Source organism: Athene noctua, chromosome 1 (assembly GCF_965140245.1).
Source record: "Athene noctua chromosome 1, bAthNoc1.hap1.1, whole genome shotgun sequence".
NCBI lineage: Eukaryota > Metazoa > Chordata > Aves > Strigiformes > Strigidae > Athene > Athene noctua.
Genome location: NC_134037.1, coordinates 138,422,219 through 138,442,011, shown reverse-complemented (window position 1 = coordinate 138,442,011; position 19,793 = coordinate 138,422,219).

Sequence of the window (19,793 nt, the reverse complement as noted above, 5' to 3'; positions counted from 1 at the left end):
GGCGCTTGGGGGCTGCTGCAGGAGAAGTGCAGCCATGCAAGCTTGGAGAGAGGGAGACAGCAACAGCACCTGGTGGGAATACAGAAGGCTCAGTAAAGAGAGTGAAGGTGTAAAGAAGTTGACAGTCCTGCAGTGCAGAGCTGAAACTCTTGGAACCCAGGATTTATGATGTCCAGCCGGTTATGAGAAGGGTGGACTCTTTTCCTCATTTCGTTGTTCCTGCATAGACTGTATATTATGACAAGACTCTCTTGGCAGTGGATTTGCATGAATAATGTGGCTATGCTGTACCCAAGTAAATCATATTTTGTTCTCAAGCTTTCCCAAGTGGTGTTTGTGCAGTCCTGGAGTCTTAAAATGCTACCTGTCTGGAAAAAGTTTTACTTTGGGACAGGAAACCCTCTTCAGGACTGCACAAAATAAATTTCACCCACTGTGGAGCTGTAGCTGCTTCTGGGTTGAACAGCAGCTGTTGGGTACTGCATGACACCATGACGTTCAGTTCTGGAAATGAAAAACTGTCAAGCAGATGCTGCTAGGATGTTCATGGTGGGAGGAAGTACTAGGAATCATGACTGAGATACACCATTTCCAGTAGTGACCCTCTAGAAAAGGCATCTTTATAGAGTTGGTCTGTTGTTGCTTTAACAGTGTATCAGAGAACATCTTCAGAAGTGTAAGACTGCATGATGCCACATGAAGGTATTGCATCAACCCTTAAGCAGGGTTTTCTTTAAGGTCTTCCATCCAAGTACCCACAGGTGTAACTCAATAAGAATGAACAAGCAAGATCACAAAGAAGTAGAATAAATATTATTTCAGGTCAGTGAGTGAATAACTGTACAGAACATGCCAAGCTCTTTATTTCTAAAAACTTAGTCAGAGAAACCAGTCACCAGGCAGCAAACACCTCATAAGCTGAGGATCTCTAGAAAGGGAAACGTGATGTAAAAGTGGTTTGTAAGTAATTAAATTGGAAAAAAAATTTTTTTTTTCGGTTTAAGGTTCTCTCATTACTAACAGGAAAAAACAGAGAGGATGCTCTGGTAGCTTCAAGCTGTTGGTGTGACTAAGGTAATTAAAGCGGCCCATATGGATTTCAGACCACCCACCTACCCACCCCAGCCCTTAGTCAAGTCAAAACAAAGCATTACATTTTGAAGAGTTGCAGCTATGGAAAAATATAGGCCTCTAAAATGCTTGTTATTAGACACTGCCAAAATAGGGTTTTGATGAGCATTTCTGTTAATTTGGCAACATAATTAAAACACCAGAGATTTTTATTATGGTACGTAATGTGAGGTGGAGGCTCTTTGGCAGGTATTCCCCTTCAGGGCTCGTCTCTCAGGCGTAGGAGATGCAGGTGGCAGAGCATGGTGGCATCTTTTTAGGGTTGCCAGTTTTCACACATTCATCTCAGTGAGCCAGATTCTCCTCTCTACAGTGTGGTAAACCAGGAATAATACCATAGAAATCACTGGTATAGAGCCAGCATGAGGTCATCACTGGAACATGAGGTCACAAACAGCTTCTCCCAATAGACTAGCAAGGGACACCCTGCTCCCAGACAGGTGAGCAAAACCATCTGAGGCTTAGGACTACTACTCCTGCACATTACAGGTGGTTCACTGTGAAATTTTCCAACCTGAGTGGTCCATTTACATGCAAGGTTAGTGTCCTAAGCAATTTGTGCCATGCCTACAGTCAGGAGCTTGTGCAGCTGTTAGATTTCTGGGTTTGCGAGCAGTGCCTTTATCATATCAGCAAAGATGGTGCTTACCTGCCCAAATGTGGCTTGTTGGCAGAAGTGGCCAGTGGAGGGTCTCAATAAACTCTGGGTTTGTTGTATCAAATTCCTATGGCTCTATCTTCCAACCTCTTCTAATATTTTAGCCTCTGTAAATCTTTACTGTTTCTTCTGCCCCTCCTCAGGATGTTCTTGGTTCTGGTGTACAAATGGATCATGCAGCCTGAGGAGACTAGACATGGATTTCAGGAAAATGCCACTGCCCAGTGATTGCCTCTCAAGAGGAGGAGGAGGCCTTTGAGGCGTTGCTTCATTATAGCAGGCAGCACCTGTGTTTATCTGCTTCTGAAGGTCTTGGGGTTCCAGTGCACCTCTGTCCTCACACTTCTGCTGGGGCAGGTCATCCTTTTATCCTCTGCCCTTATGGGATTCTTCTTTCCTGAGCCAGAGATTTTTGGATAGGATGAGCTCTAAAACAGTCTACATCACACTGGGGTTTTTTTTCAGGTCCAGGTCTGGCAAGACTAGATGAGGAGATGAAGCATTTCAAGGAAACACTGATAGGAGAGACTAGTTTAAAAAAAAAAAATAAAAGAAAGAAGATAAAAAGAGACAATAGGAACATTGTTAGATTTATACCAGTTGTCAAGAGGAGAAGTTATTGTTTTGATTCCTAAATCTTTTCTGTAACTTTCCACAGAGATGCACAGAAGTGTTTTCCTGTCTTTGGAACTGCTCAGCTTCAAGTTGTCCTTGTGGTCCCAGCTGTCAGCTTGTAGCAATAAAGCCGGGAAGATTGATAAGTTGAGTCTCAGCAGAAAAGTGAAGGAATGTGGCAGTAACTGTTGCTCTGGCTGCTGTGGAGAGAGGTGGCTGTGGCTCACGCATCTCCCCCATGGCTAACAAAGAACTGGCGGGAGCAGATGCTTCTGAGCTCATCCCAGCTCATTTACTGCCCACCTGCTTTCAGTGTTTGTCCCAGCCAAGCACCTCCTCGAGGCTGTGGAATGGCCTCAGCAGACAGAGGCAGCAGAAGGGCCATTGTTAGGGCCAGGGTTAAAGGATCAGGGCATGTGGAAGCAGTTTTGAGCCATTGGGAATGGATTCACCGACTGTCTGTTCCACAATAATTAATCACACTGCAAATCAGTGTAATTCTGCCACTGTTGAGAGGAGATTTTAGCATCCTCCACAAGTAGTCAGGGCTTTGAAACCTGCTGCAATGCATTCCAGCTTTTCAGGACACAGAACACACAAGTCCATGAGAGGGTCATGGTCATGGCAGGGCACAGTTTTGGAACCTTTTGCTAAGAAGTGTTAAGAGTGGAACTTTTTATTTCTGTCATTTAACTTGCACATGAGACACTCAGAGATGGATATTAAGACACAGATAATGACTCAGGAACGTCAGGCAGAGCAGAGTAAGCTCTTCAGTGCAAGAGCAGAGGGAGAGAGAGAATAACTGCAGCAAGTACATTCCAAGGTCAGCTTTGTGGAAGAGAAACAAAAGGCTGTGGACTCTGAAGGTCGGTGGTTCCTGGATGTCACTTCTGCCTGCTTTTATGAAGGGGGACTGCAGGGAAGGATCCTGCATATTGTGACAATATTTCAGGACGGGGAGTTTTGGGAAGCTCTCCAATACTGTGACAAGCCAAATCTCAAGAACTGTGAGAGATGAATCTCCAAGTGTTGGAAATTATGAGGTTTGTCTACACAGAGAAATTGCAGTGGCTTTAAATATCCTGATGGAGTTAAAGCTCTGTGATCTTTCCTTTACTGTGAATGAACATTATATTTGTATAAAGGTGTATGATGCCAATACAACCATTTCTGTATGTGAAAAAAAAAAGAAAAAGAAAAAGAAAAACACACTTCCAACTGAAATAGTTACGCCTGTAGAAAAAAATGGCTTGGAACTACTTAAGCAGAATATGTGGATCATACCAGACAGCTTGAAAAGGCTGCATTATAGTCATTAGGAGATGTTTATATCCTTGACTAAGTTTAGATTTGAAATGAATAAACTGATTCTGCCCCTTCCCCTGGCTTCTGCTACAACTGCTAGTCTTAAGGGGCTGGAGTAAACTGGCCTGAAAGAGGGATCATTTCCTAATTTTTCCAGCCCCTCAGCAACCATGGCTGTGGAATTTGTTATTGGCAACTAGATATCTAGCAGCTTTTATAATTTTCATGGGAGTGGATTTCAGGTTGAAAGTTACCCAGATAAACTCAGCATTTTTGCTCAAGTTCCCTGGCTTCTCATGAAAACACAAGCTGATTCTGGATTTCCGTAGATCTTCTGAATGGAAACAACTTTTATAGGGATAGATGGGGTGACTTTCTGGAGGTACATACCTTTCCTGTACATATATATCTAACTTGGGCTTGGGCTCCACTTCAGTGGAGTATCAGCAGATCCCTAGTTTAGCCTCAATTGACTTAATTTGCCTCATTCCAAATATAATTCAGAAAACATCATTCTAGGCAGCAGTGACAGTGAGGGACTTCCTCATGCCATCATCTAGGGGTGCAGGGGAGGATATCTCCTACAAATAGATGTCACAGAGTGAGCTGCCCTGGAATAGTGTCCCCCAAGAGCCTAGCAGAAGAGGAGGAAAAAATCAGATAAGTGACTGGCTGAGTGACTGAATCCTGCTTTATGAGTAGATGGGGTAGAGGTCTCCAAACAGATAATTCAGCTGGTGCAGTTGCTGGTATTCTGAAAGGGAAGCTTTGAGTGCCTGACTGCCAGTTTCCTTGTCTGTTTAACAGATGAACAAAGAGTTTCAGTGTTGCTTCTCCATGATGTTTCTTTACCTTCCATAAAACCTACAATTACATGAACTCACTAAATAAATAGTCACTAAATTTTATCTCCCTTGATTTTCTCTCCCTGTATTACTTTAGCAAAGATACAACTGGTTTAAAGTAATGGTACTAAATTTATCCAGCTCTTTCCTCTAGCCTGTGTAACTTAAAAGGATGTTAGGTATTAGTCTGAGCGCAGAAGCCAATAACTATACAATATTCTAGCTTTATATTGAATAACAATGATCTGTGTAGCTCAGTAACCTACATGCAGGAAAAGGAATATAGCTTAACTCTCCCACAGAGAATTGCTGTTTGATTGTAGCATCTGAGCCTCAGTTTGTTCCCTGTAAGGAGACCAGACCTGCTCCCATCAAGGGCTTACAGCTTTTTGAATGACAGACAGCTGCTATAATTGTTGAGGTTAAGAGCAGCTCGCTTGCACTAGAAAAATTGAAGTCCACAAAATAAGCAGCTCATCCTCTAAAATATTGATGTATTCATCCCTATAAAAGCACCTATCCTCTCTGCAAAACTACAGCGAAGCAAAATACACTTACACAGCTTAGAGTGGCTATCAAGGGCTTCCTAATTGGTTAATGTGAATTTCAACTTTTCTTCTTTACTTCTCTTTGCTGCATCTTCCTTCTTTAGAGAGCAGGTCAGCCCTCCTGAAGTACTGAATACAAAACCTCATTGTGTGCAATGCATAAAAACAGGGTCAATTGAAGAAAATGAATTCCCGTGTCAGAGATCTCACATGAAAATTGCCTATCCCGTGGCCTTTTCTTACTCAAGCTTACTCCGATGTTTGATGAATTTAGGAGAGTAGAACATCAGAAGAAGTACACAGATCAAATCTTAATGCATTTTTTGGGCTACTCACTGTCACAATGGATGCTTCACAACTGTAATGATGGATTATGGAAGGAAGATACGATAATTTTAGCATTAATCCAGGATTCAAAGACCTGCATTCAGTTCTCAGCTGTCATGAGATCTGTCTTTCCATTCCCCATCTGTAAAATGCTTTTAATAGCTGTAGCCTTTCTCTTTGGGAAGTCTTTTGAAAGGGGATGCATCAGCATCAAGCAAATGTTTAGGTACCATACAGCTGTGTAAGCCACTAATGTAGGCAGTGTATTGAACAAACAATTTTTTCCATATGCCCTATTAAAAACTATGAGTCCTAGAAATGATGAAGTAGTGTGATTTCCCCTTCCATTGATTCCCAGTATTTTAGCAATTTCTGTAGCCTTCTGTAGTCCTCTCAGGTTGCTTCTCAAGCCAGAAGGTGATTTGGGTGTGCCTTCTGTGCCTTGCACATGAGATATACGGCATCAGGATGTGGTGAAGAGACAGTGAGAAAGCATTGTGCAGACTCATGAGGGGACAGAAATTTCCCCCTTATATCTCTGCCCACCCAGTCTGCTGTAGGAAGCCCAAAGCGTTGGAGTTATAGATATGTTTCTCACTTTGTGCTTTTAGGAACTTGATGAAATTTCAGAAACCTTGTCTCCTCTGTCCTGAAGCCTCTCTCTAGCCTTAGCTGAGATAGCAAAGAATGCTTTCTTCATTGGGAGGGAAGATAAAAAGGGAAGGCAAAAAGTGGAAAAATAAACTTATCTTTAAAATATAGTTGGAGCCAGTGATGCAGTAAATTCAGCTACTCGGTTGCTGCTTTGCAGTTGTTCCTGCCATCACCACTAATGTAGTTGAAAGGCTAACTACTGAAGTCATTGAATGCCTTCTGATTTATTCTTTCCTCTGTTTTATATGCAGTATATATTATCATAATTTGGGCTATCATTACAGTGAAGGTAAAATTTCTGTCCTTTTTCTAGAGACTAAATGTATCAGAAAATAAAACCACAAAATATTTATAGTATCGCTTGCAGTGTATCTGAGTATACCTAGTGTCTAAAAATACCTGTTTTAATTAGTGACCTCTTGGGGGTGAACTGAGAGCTCCATTTTTAGTTCCAAGATACTGGAGGAGGTGAAACTGCAGGACAGTTCCAGGGCAATAATGTAGCACAGATTTCAGTAGCATAGCTGCTAGCTCAGCAGAGGAGTGGGGAAGGTTTGTGACTGTGCTGTTCAACATCACAGTGTGCTAGCACTGTAACTACAATGTGACTGAGATATCTTTAAAGTTACAATGTTCTCTATTAAAAATCCCGGTGATGGCTAAATGATTAAAACATGGGGGAGTAAGAACTGCTGAAGCCCACTGTTAGGGGAAAGCAATTGTAGACTAAATACCTAAATGCAGATATATTTGATGGAAGGTATTGGTGGATGGGATACTACCTGCATGGAACTGGGCTTGTAAATTATAATTATAAGTTAATCAGTGGTATAATAAATTTTTTAGAACATTTACATTAGAGAATTCTCCTTTGAGTTCTGCTTTTGTGTTCCCATTAGCATAAATGTGAGTGTACTCCTAAACTGAAAGGCAAAATAACAGTACTGTGTTAAATTGTTTGCCAGATTTATAGTCTGTCACATCCTGCTGTCTGACTAGCCCTGTTGTGCAGGGTTAATATTGCTGTGAAAAATTGAGTTTAAGATTGTCTGATGTACTAAATCTCAATCTTAATCTTAACAAGTATTATATTAGGTAAGTGGGAGGAGGGAGAAGGAACATTTATCTTGCACAATGCTATAAAACAGTAATTGTGATTGAAAAGCAGTTGTGTCTTGTTATATTTACTTTTATTGTTCTGAAATAGTAATGATAGTAGACTGTTTCCTTGCTTTTCTCTAGACACATGCAGATGTTATTGTAGGGTAGCTGGGGAAGGAGCTCATTTGCTTCCAGGAGTACCAGCCTGTGTGCACGCTCTGACCCTGCAGTAATTTTCAGCCAGCTTGCTTCCTTTTCACTTAAGTGTAAGCTACTTCACGCTTTTATTAATTGCTGCATAAGAGCATTTAAGTAAGAAAACAGATAATACTAACTTATTCCTGTGCTTGTGCAATAATAACACTGCACTGACTTCAGAAGAGCAATGCCTGGTCCTGAGAGTAAAGGAAGTCAGACTAAGATCCACAGGCTGGAGTTTTCAAGAGGGCATGGAGGGGTGGGGATGGTACCCACTAGCTTGGGCAGCTCCCTTAGACCCTTGTGAAAGTACCATGTGCTGTGCTTATCTCTGCATTCCTAGTTATTAGCTCCAGGGTAGTTTAATAACAGTCAAGTTACTGCTCCATACTGTGGTCGGGATGATGTACTGTTCATGTGCTATCCGTGTGGGACATCTGGGCCATTTAGGGACACACATGACTATCAGCAGTAGGTTAAGTTAGATGGAGGGCTTGAGCTAACTCTGCTGAAGCCAGTGGGAGTCTTTCCCATGACTCTGATTTGAAGCTAGATAGAGCCGTATTTTGGCATGAAATTTATGCATACTTCTTAGAAAGTGTCCCTGCAGGACAGCGTTGAAATGCAATGTTGGAGGAGGTCTTAAGAGAAGCTTGTGCAGCTGTGGTCAGTGTTACACTTGTCTGTTCTCTCAGACACACAAGCTGGCCTGTTCCAACTCCATTTACAGTGGGACCTCTTTTTTTCCTAAGGGAGGTGGCATTTTTGGTGGTTTGTCCTTTCAGATGCTCTTGCTCCTCCAGCTGTTGTCAAATACACTGAATTGTTACACAGCTACTTCATTTGTTTTGCTGTTATATGACTGCATTTACAGGGACAAAAAGCCTAGTAGGTCTGAAATGATCTCTTTCTCAATGGCAGGAGCGGTAGTGGCAGCAGCAGATATTTACTAAGAATACCTCTGGAAGAGGGAGGAAGAGCAAATATGCCGGTATATATCACTTTGCACATGCTACTCTTTCCAAGGGAACTGAGGAAATAAGCCAATTAAGCTAGAAAATGACAGTGTCAGCTGAAGATCCTTCTGTCTGATCCTGCAAAGGTTTAACCAGACCTCTGAGTATGGCAAGAGATTCATTTTAAGAAACAAGCGCTTAAAGAATTCCCCTTATTTGCCTGCTGTCAGTCAGTCTCAGTTTGCTGCCCCAGTGGTAAAACATTCACCTCCATGCTCTGAGTGTCTGTCTCTGGGTCCCCAGCTCTTTTCAGCCAGTGGGATCTAACACTGAGTCAGCACATCTTTATTACTGTGCAGTATGCAGATGTTGCTGCTGTTAACTTGAAAATCTGGCTGTGTAGTGCCGAGAGCATGAAACATTTATAAAACTGAGACTCTCATCATTCTGAAGGCTGATCATTTGACTGTAGTTGGGGAAGTCATCATGGAATATACACCAGCAAGACTGGTACAAATAGTACTCTCAAAAGAAGTAGTTCCTCAGGTAACCAGAAGGAGCTGTTCAGGTGCATTTATTGTGGGTTAGAATGTGCCCTTGAAGGTAAAATCTTCTAACTAGTCACACAATAGTTGCAGCAGTGGTAACAATTTCTACCGATGTGTTCAAGCACTGACCATAATTAGACTCTGTGTCATGGTATTGGTCCCTGAAGTCATACCTACAGGTGGTAGCGATGTGGCTTTATATGGGTAACTCTCCACCAGGAACCAGATGAGGTTGTTAATTTGCTCTGTACTGACTTCTAATTAAATTGCTGAAATTAAAATAAGTTTTGGCCACAGTACCTTGGGCTGATTTTTAGTTAGGTGAAAGCATGGTAGGTTCCATTTGTATACATTAGAAGAGATAGGAAGAGGGATGGGTAATGTTTGCCATTAATTAGTTTGTTTAGGCTAGATAAATCTTCAAAGAGTGAGAAGCTTCACAGGGTTATAGCCAAAGGTATGTGAATGGGCAGCAGGCCAATCTGTGCAAGTATGCATGTGTATTAGTAACGGCGGGGGGGCTAAAGGCAGATAGGGACTATTAATACATTGCACGTGAGTTAAATGCAGCCCCAGAGTCAAGGCACTTACTACCACTAACTGTCTAAAGGTGCTTCAGCAGCACCATGCTTTTGAAATAAGTTCTATCTATTATGAAATACAGGACAAATTTATACCATTTCTTGTATTTTACCTGGAGCTTGGCCTCTCATAGAGAAAGGACCATGGGCTGGATGATCTTGTGTGAACTGATCTGTTACAAAAGACTTTAAAAGATAAAGGGCTCTGTAGTCCACTACCATTCTTCTGAATCCTTCACATTATTAAATTAATCTCATTATAATGCCTCTTTTCAACAGGAAGCTATCAAATGGATCCTAAGCATGTGGTCATTCTGACCCAGCTCATTGAGATTCACTTATCTCATGATAAAAAGCATAGCCGGAATATACCTGCTGTACAGAAGATAAATAGTTCAGATGTCTATTTGGAACCACCGTAAGTAGATCTTTTCTCTCCAGTAATGTAATTTTATCTTGTTGTATCTAATTGCAGGTAGTTGCTGAATCTAATGATGAGGTTGCTCTGTTTTCTGTCTTAATAATGTCTCTAAAGCCTGAAGCAATGAGAAAGATCAAGGTTATTTAAAACTGTCCTGAGTGATTCCACTCTTGCACAGAAAGAAAGTTTATTGGGCTTTCTTGGATTTCAGTAGTTCAAAACTGTTGTCTTCTTTTATGGAAAAGAAGTTTTAAAACCTTCTGTAAGATGAGAAGGTTCATGAATTGGTTCAGTAGTCAACCACTGACATGTGAGACAGAGACTGAAATAGCAAGGTCTTCTCTTAAACACATCACTCCCAGAAGCCATTTCCAACATGTCTAAAATGTAAAATTATGATGTGATGCTTCTGTTTTGGTGGTACTTTACTGATTTACCTATGTTTTGCATGAGAATTTCTGATTATGGCAGCAGAAGGATGGTTGCTCTGCACTGTTAAAGCAGATCAGTGGCCTCATATTCATGGCCAGTGTACCACCTGGAATAGAACTTGGGAGTCTCCTTTCCAGCCATAGATCTCTGATACTTGAGCAAGAGCTTGCTTACCATTCAGCTGTAGGTGCCTGTTCGATTTGTAGCTATCCCCGTCTTTTAAATTATTCAGCAAGTTTGATCCCTGCACTAGAGGGCAGTCAGAGTCAGCTGCACCCGCTGGTAGGTATGTCACACTAGCCCCAGAAAAAGTGGGAAAATCTGTGAGCAGAGGGGGCTGCCAAGTCTCAGGACTTGCCTTGTAGTCCTTCAGCCCCTTAGTATTAGTCCTTTGCCAGGGCCAGCAATGAGCAGCACAGGCACTGCCATCACTCATCATGAAGTGCAGTGGCTGCTGGATCCCTCTTCATAAGCCATTTATGCAAGTTAATCCCTCTTCCTTGGCTGTTCTTAACCCCAACTTTGTATGTATTTGGTATTTTATGGGCCCACCTCATAAATTTTAATGTGGATAAATCAAAAGGATAGGAATGAAATGCTGAAAAAAATTGCTGAATTACATGATTCCAGTGGGATAGGATGTGGACAGCTATCACTGATTTCAGTAAACATTTAAGTGCCTGGGTTTGTCTGGAAAATCAAGTGTGATATGTTTACATAGTCCCTTATACCACTGTAGAAGCCATCAAAGCATTTCTGTCTCCTGCAGAGCTTTGTGCTATTCACAAGTCCAGCCAACTTGCTCCACATCACCTTCATGAAGGGCTACATTCACTTGTTTGGAAGGTCCTGCAACATTTCAAATCCCATTTGGATTGTAAAACGGTAGGATTATCCATTCCCTCCCCTGCTTTCTCCCCAGGGTGGCTGAACATGCCTGGCTTCTGGCTGCAGTTTGGTATGGACTGTTGGTGCTGTGCCCTATGGTGTAGGGCATGCCAAGGGCAAGGGGTTTGGTAGATCCTTTTAGAAGCAGTGTGGGTTCCCATGAGACAGAGTTCACCCAAGATTTGGAAAGGAAAGCTGTCATGTGATTGGGGAAGTGTATGTGAAGCACAAAGCAGAAGAGAAAATGGAGTTTGATGGCAATAGGTCTGGGACACTGGGTAGTTGATCTGTTTAGGAGAAAGGAATCTTTCTCCCTCATAGCCAGTGCTGCACCGTCCATGGCATTCTGAATTTGTCTCTTGAGAAGCAGGCATTGCCTGATGCCTCAGACAAGATACTAGACTTGGTGGTTGTTAATGTGACCTGGTCTAGCAGATCCTGTGGTGTGTTGAAGGGAGAACCCTGGCAACCATCTGTTTGGAAATTCCTGCCCTCATACGCAGCCAGATTTACAGCACCACAAGCATGAGGAAAGCATATCGAAACAGGAGCCTCACATAAATACCATGCTGTTGAGTGAATGTCAGCTTTTCCTAAAGAGTGGTTGACTTTGCAGACCAGCCACAAATAGATTTTGGGCAAGAGCTGTTCTTTTTCCATCAAAAATCTGACGAAAGGCAGAGAAACAGACGGCTCTTTTATCAGCTCTGGTTGAGGGCCCGTGCCACCAAGTCATCCTCCTCCCTTTGCACCTCACATGCACTGCTCAGGGCTGTCCGTAGCCTACTAGCTGCCAAGCCTGGTTTTCCACCATCTGCACTAGGCAACCTTTTCTTTTGGCTTGCTGCTGCTGTTCATGGCTCTGTCAGTTTGAATGGCAAACACGAATACACGCATTACTGAAAACAAAGCCCCATGTGGAGGTAACTGTGCATCTGGAATTGGTCCAAATTGAGTAAGTCTTCCTTCTTCCTTCACATGCTTAAGCAGGAACCAAGAAATATCTTCAAGATTTGCTTTTGTTTTTTGTTTTTTGTTTCCTAATTCCTGCTTATTCTTTTCATAAAGGGCTGGCAATTTGTAAACTTCCCCAAAGCATAAGGTGTGCTCTGAGCTTTTGCTTTCTCAGGTTTCATGACTGTTTACACTACAATAAGGCTAAATAAATGAAGGGTAATTGTAGCATCTCTTTGATTTGTTTTCTGGCTGGCATTTCTAGTCTGGTCTGGAACAGCTGAGCCCAGGAAGGGATTCCCACTGTTGTCAAAGGGCTCTACATGAATATGTCCAGGGCCAGTCTTACATTTCTTTTATTTTGCATGCTCTAACCTCCCACCAGTTTCACTGGGTGCTGACACTTTTTGCCAAAGGCAGCATCAGATCCTCTAGCAGGGATCTCTTGTGTTGAGGCTAGAGGAGCTTTATGCTGTGTGTAATCGTTTTGCTGCAGCATAATGGCATAGGGAGTACAAGGTCCTGCCATTGTGATTTCATAGTATTTCACAACACCTTTGTACTCTCTTCATTTCTGTAGGGGGTTGCGTGTGACGTAGGACAGTGAGAAGGATTGCTAGGGCCTTGGGAAGGGCTTGTCCTGATCACGATCACTGAGACTTACTAGTTCTTGGGCATGTACAAATTAATCCGAAGAAAATAAACCAAATCCGTCTTTAAAATGTCAAGCTCTTTCCCTTTCCCTCCTTTCCCTCCTTTCCCCACTTTCCCTTTCCTTTTCCCTTTCCCCATCCCTGTGGGAGAGCTGAGCACGCACAGGACCAATGTGATCAAGCAATGCCCGTTTATTACAACTAAGAAAGCCCTTTTATAATGTTCTCCCGCACACGTGAGTAACATGCAGTACAAGTCCTCAAGATTGGACAGTTAACTTAGCCCGCGCTTTAAACCTTCTTATGATTGGATAAAAAGTACCACATCAGCCTTGCCAGGCTTCCTGCCTTGTGGAACTTCCTCTTCCATCCCAACCTCTTCCAGGGGTTGTTTGTCTCATCGAGTTTCTCCCCCCTCATTCAGGGTCACATCCTTATCTCATTCTTGCTCGGCTGAGGCTCTTATCAGTCTTGTTCTCATACAGGATTGCTCACATGTCCATTCTCTTGCAGAAAGACCTCTAGAATCCCAGCATTTCCCTTTCCCTCTTTCCCTCTTTCCCTCTTTCCCTCTTTCCCTCTTTCCCTCTTTCCCTCCTTCCCTTTCTTCCTTTTTTTCAATTTTCTCCTTCTCCTTCTCCTGTCTCCTTTCTCCTTTCTCCTTTTTCAATCTCCTCTCCTATGAGCACCAAAATTTCTTTTAACCTTCTCTTCAAAATTTTCAGACAGCTAGCTCTGGCCTCAAACAGGAGCTGATGTATCAAAACCCCATGAGAGAGGTCTATTCTTACTGTATTTCTGGCCTATTTTTGCTAAAAAGAGAGATGGATGCCCTCTGAAGCTCAAAATGATATCTAGAGTTTTGGGTGCTTCTCCTGACCACTGTGGGACTTGTCCAGAACACGTACCCTGTTGTTTGTAAAGTACTTGTCTGCTTACAAAGGAAAGAAAAAATCAGTACAGAGGCAAACTGCTGTCAGTTTGGAGAGTGGAAGGGTGGGAAATGTCACTCTATCTTTCTCTTTTGTGGGGAAAAAAGTGGGAATTCATATCATAACATGAGCGCTTGAAAGGCAGTAAAAGACAAAAGGGCAGAACTGACTCACTTTTCAGGTCAGCTAGGTGCCAGGTTTTCCCCCATCCAAAGTAGATTACCTGTTTCAAGAATTTTTATTCACAGTGATGTTAGTAGACAAGGTATTTGATTTATGAGTAAGAAACTGAAAGACAGAGAGATAAAGGGGAACATTTGCTCCACAACACAAAGGTGGGGCTATTCCCAAGGAGAAAACGCTAGTCATAGAAATGGATGGAGGCTTTCAGGTGAGGCAGCAGGGTACTCAGCAGTACAGTTCCATCAGCCTCGTGCTTACTCGGGCACTGACAATAAGTCCTTGGGTAGCTGTGCCTTTTTCTGTAGCTTTGTTGGCCAGTTTAAAAGTATCTTGTTCGTGTCTGTGCAAACTGAGGTTAAAGACGTGACTTGGTTCATGAAGGAAATGGCAGACCAGAGGCTGAACAATTCTTCTGGGTGCTCCACACCATCTCCCTTCCCTGTGTGACCCGGTGCTACATCCTGCAGGGGAGGAAGAAAGGAGGAGCCCCTTCGCACTGCACAGCTGAGCAGAGCTTTCCTCTTTGCCAGAGCTCTCAGTCTGTCACGTGGCGCCAAAAGTAACATCCTGTCAGACTGATTTCTGGGATTTTGGGAGCACAGCCGCATTGACCTCTGTCGCTGGAGTTTATATAAAAACAAAAAGTATCTTAAAAATAAAATAATTATGGCCCTGCAGTCCTCTAAAACCCTTAGTGGATCTGATTCACCTCTTCCACATAAACCTTCTTAAAGGCTCTGCGAGTCAAATACTGCCTCCTTGATGCTTCTTGCCATAGGTTTTGGTGAGCCTCAGACAGTATGGCTAATTCGGAAGGTAAATACCACAGTGATGATGCCACAGGGAGGGAAGTCCATTATATTGCCTTCATGGTGCAGAATAAATGCAGGCAAGGGCAGAAGGGATGTGGGAGCGACAAACCCTACTGTGTTTCACTGAAGTGAGAAGAGTTGCTGGAGAACCATTTCCATGGCAGCAGTTCTGGTGAGTTAGTAGTATTTTTGCATAACAGTTTATCAGACTAGAACTGCAATTCCAAAAAAACCAAACCTTATTAATAATTCTTGGGTTTAAGATAAGATATTTTTCACCTTTATTGTCTTTTTTCTTTTCCTTTTCCTTTATAAAAATATCTAATGGAAACCATATGTGTCACTTGTACACGGTAGTACGTAAAATGAGAAAACTTTTCAGAAATTTTTCCCCTCTTGTTTTAGAAGTCAGTTCAGGCCTGTAAACAGATGCATTCTTCACTGCATTAGCAGGTTATTCAATTTTTAATCAGCCATGTGATGCTATCCAGATATCATTTAACCTATAATCGTCTTTTGTCCAGAAGCCCAAATGTTTTTATCACTAGTAAGAACTCATTAAGGTGGCACTCAGATTTTTTTTTGTCCTCTGAAAGCTGCCAAGTAGTTAAGTTAGAATATATTCAGAGATTTGAAAGGCTGCAGTCGGAGTACTCTTACTAGTTATAAAATTGCTATTCTGGGAACTAACTATCCAGTTAGTACAATTATAATTGCTGTTTCCAGTAAGAGCAGGTCCAGCCTGGTTCAAAGGTAATATACCTGGTGGTGTATAATACCATAGTCTATGTGGAAGTTCTTCTCTGAGGACAACTATGATCACCTTGAAGTAAGTACATTAAAAATCCTTGAAGATCTGTACTGTACATGGTGGTGCTAGAAATGCTGCTTTCCCTAAATTCTGATCTCTTATTTAAGCAAAAAGTTCGTAGGCTTTTTTCTTCACTAATAGATCATGGCAATGTGTGGGACAAAGCAGGGTGACAGTGAATTCTAAACGCCTGACTTAGCAGAGCTGAAGGGAAAGCCAGGAAGAACACGTGCCATGTATGGTAATCTGGAATTGTGCACATTAGCAAATATTCTGGTACTGTGGACATTTCAGATCTGAAATATATGTGCAGCCTTTGGATCAAAGGGTCCCTAAGTGTTTTATTATGCTGATCTATCTAGTAATATTGTGCAAACTCCAAAGTACCAGTATTTGGTAAACATTCACTTAACCCACCTCTGATATGGAGCAATTGCAGGAATCAATTGTAGTTACTGTCTAACAGCATGCACCAAACTAAGCTCAGATTTGTGGCAAGAGGAGGGGAAGCTCTTATTCATATGAAATGACAGGACAAAGTCTTGTAGCTGATGCCCTTGCTGTGGTTTTATGGGTACATACCTCAATCTTTCCAAAGGAGAAGAGACTGAATGCCAGGTCAGGGGCAAGTCCTGCTCAGCTGTGGGGGTTGCCCTGGGGGTTCTCATGGGGGGGGTGCACAAGCACTGTCCCAGCACAGGGAGTCCAGAAGCAACTGAGATCTCCTTGAAGGTATACCATGCTGATGAAGAGTGACTGGGGCAGTGAGCTGGGGAAACGGACCTTCAGTGGTGGGTGGGTGGGTTTGGGGAAGGGGTGAAGGACTCCAAGTGTCTGCAATGTCTCTTTGCCCCAATTCTGTCTGGTGTTGCACAGGTGGCCGAGCAGGCAGCAGTGGAGACTTAAGCACTTCTGTCAGGTTTCTGTGAGTTCTGGCTACAGAGGGTACACTCAAGTGGCTGGCACTGAGTGTGTACATGGTGCCAGTTGTTCAGGCTGAGAAGTGGTATCAGTGGCATCAGATGGAGCTGGTCCAGAAGTGTCACTGCTGGGTTAACCACTGCTGACAATATTATTAACACATAAGGTGGTGCAGCAAGTGGCTATACACTTGTGATTGCAGAAGACTAGGAAGGGCAACAGGCTCACTAAAGGGCAGGGCAGCTTGATCTTAAGGTAGAGAATGGCATGAAACTGGTAGAGGAAGAGAAGGAAATGCCCATCCCATACTCCTTGAAATTTCACTGGCTCTTCCTCATTCATAAGGCTTAATGGCAGTGCCATGCTTTCCTGGCATTTGAATTGTGAAAGGTTCAAATGATGTTCTCCTGTGATCAGCTGGAATACTGCAAATCAGTCAGAATCACCTGTTTTTTTTATCTGCCAGTGGGACAGAGAAGAATCACAATTTTTCTTACAGAAAAAAATCAGTTAAGCTGTTAGAGCTAGGGTGATCTTTTTTCTAGGTGTGGTTGGGTTTTTGGATGGTTGTCTTTTCCTCCTTCTTTTTCAGGTCTATATTATTTTAGTTAGAACATGTTACTATTTTAAACTCTCATCAGCCCAAACCATTGACCTAATACGCCTTCTGAGATAAAATGCATTATTTGATACAGAAAAATTTGTGTCAGTTTAAAAAATAACTTGCATGCTCACCAACGAAAGGGAGCCCTTATAGATCAGGTCTCAGGTTCTGATTTGCAAGTGAGTGCTGATTCAGGTAATCCAGTTTTTGACAAGCTACTCAACACCCTACAATGTCACATTGAGGCCCAAATATATATTTAAAGCAGCTGTTTGCTAAGATCATGCATGTGTCCACCCATTTGTTTACAGAACTATTCTAAATACAAGGTCAAAACTTCACTGTAGTTCAGCTAAGATTCTGAAAAGAAAGAAAATCCAGTATGCTTTCCTTCTCGATTTAAGTATGCTGTGTTACTGTGTGTTAATTTAAAACGTTTCTACTGCTGTGAAGAGCAAAAAGGGAACCTGGCTAGAGGCAAGTGGTGAAGATAAAGACTCTGAATTGTTCTGACCCTGTGAAGAGAAAATCCTAAGCACACAAATCAACTCTACTAACAGAAATATAAATTGGGTCCTTAACATTCTCACAGCTATATCTGAGTCATGGCATTTTAATAACACCACTAAGAATGCTATTGCAAATTAACTAATTATTCAGGGAAGAAATTCCCTAGCCTAGGCTTTCTACCAAATCTCTTCTCACCATTGCTGGAGAATTGCTCTGAAAAGGGATGGCCTTACACTGGCAGAACCGTTGTGGAAGTCTGTGGGAGTTTGCTTTCACTGTGAGCTGCAGGAAACAGTTGGTGAAAAGCTAAGTCTGATGGTAAGCGCTGTTGGGCAATTGGCCAAGTCCAAGAAGGAATACAGGCACCTAAACTCTTACTGATCTCCATGATGGGCTGTGGCTTACATTTCTTCGGGTCACTGGTCCTGTATCTTGTTTTGTCTTTGAGGATTAACATACCAAAGTTCAAAAGCTTGCTTATTTTCACAAAGAATAGGGAAATGGTGTGTTTTCAAGAGCTGTGGGCAAACTGGACAGCAGTGCAGGAAGGAGTATCCTGGTGAGGATAGTTAAAAAGCCAGAGGCACTCTTAGATTGTCCAGCATGTAGATGGGTTGTGCTAAATGCAGAGTCCTTTGGCAATGCTCTGTGGCTGGATGGAGGATGACAATGAATGCTGGAGGATATGCAGTGATGCTTCGAAGCCTGCTGATGGCAGCTGTGCTAGAGATGCACCCAAGAGATAAACTAGTCCCAGGGCAAAAGGAGTTGGTGCACTGGTGTTTCTAAGTGCCCTGTACAAGCATTCTAGGTGTTCCAGGTTTCCTAAACAAAACCAGGCCATGGAAGGAATGAAATACCAGGGAGGGTTGCACCCTCCAGTTACTTTGCATCCTTGCAGAAGTCCTCAGAGACCACTAAACCAACTGCACATACCTCACAGTCCTTGAGGAAAGAAAATATAATCTGACTGAAAAAGCTTTCCCTTTACAGAGATCTAGAAATGCATCAGGTATAAGCATGGGTGGTCTACTGCATTGCAGCACATAAAGCTTTTGATTTAGGACTTGACAAGCCAAGCTTCCATCAGTATCCACCATACATGCAGAGTTCTGCAAGAGCTGTGTGGCCTTCACAGGCCATACCTTTTCAAGGTAGCACCACTGTCCTCTTAGAGTCACTGCATCTTATTGCTGGGGACACACATAGCACACAAGAAAAATCCTCGTAGAGCACCTTCTTTCCTGTGCTGTTGCTTCTCTGCTCTATGTGGAAGGTCTTTCAGACCAACACTCAGGTACAGAAAAACATTGCACAAGAAACTAAGCTTTCCCTGGGCGGGCACAGGGCAAAGAGGATGTGTTGCACCCCTCTTCAGATATCTAGAAGGTTAGTCTTCCTGGTGATGTAACCTGAGAGCTGCTCTTTCCTGAATCCCACCTTTCGTGATCCACAGTGGACTTTTGTGTTGCTTTGATACACAGTCTTGAGGGTTGGGTCAGCAACCAGCCCTCCCAGTTCACAGGAGCACAGCCCACAATAAAGTCAACAGTTTTGCCTCCTGACTTGACACAGACCTTCGCTTCACTTGTGGCTCCTGTGAAACAACTTGGCTGTAAACCTAGCTAGGCAGGTTGAACAGAAGTTTTGCTGAAGTAAGATTAGCAAGTTCAAGCCTTGATTAGCATCTAACTTCCAGAAGCGGATGTGCTCTAAGGAGACACAAAAATGTTTGTTTTCTTTGTGAGAGGGTACAATATTATTTAATTCATGTAAAATGTCAGGGTTTCTATTAGAACAAGAAGCTTGAAGAGCAGTACATGCCTTTTTGAGAGAGGGAGACAAAAAACAGAAATACAAAGAACCATCACATGTATAGCTACTGAGAAAAAAAAAAAAAAAAAGAAAAATACAAACCCTGCTGCACACACACAACAAAGATTATATAATTTTAAACGTTTTAAGTGCAGCACTCATGTCTGGGGTTACCAATTATCCATCTATTTTATGTCTTAGGGAAAAGAAAAGTATTATAATAATTGCAGGCCTTGATCAATGGTAGATGAGTCATTTAATGACAAAACTGTAGCAAAGAGTCCAAACCTTTTAATTCAAGTACATTTTAATCTCCAATCCTGTTTAATTATCGAGTTATGGCAGCTTGGATGGAGAGTGATAGACTGTGCATATCAAATGACTTCA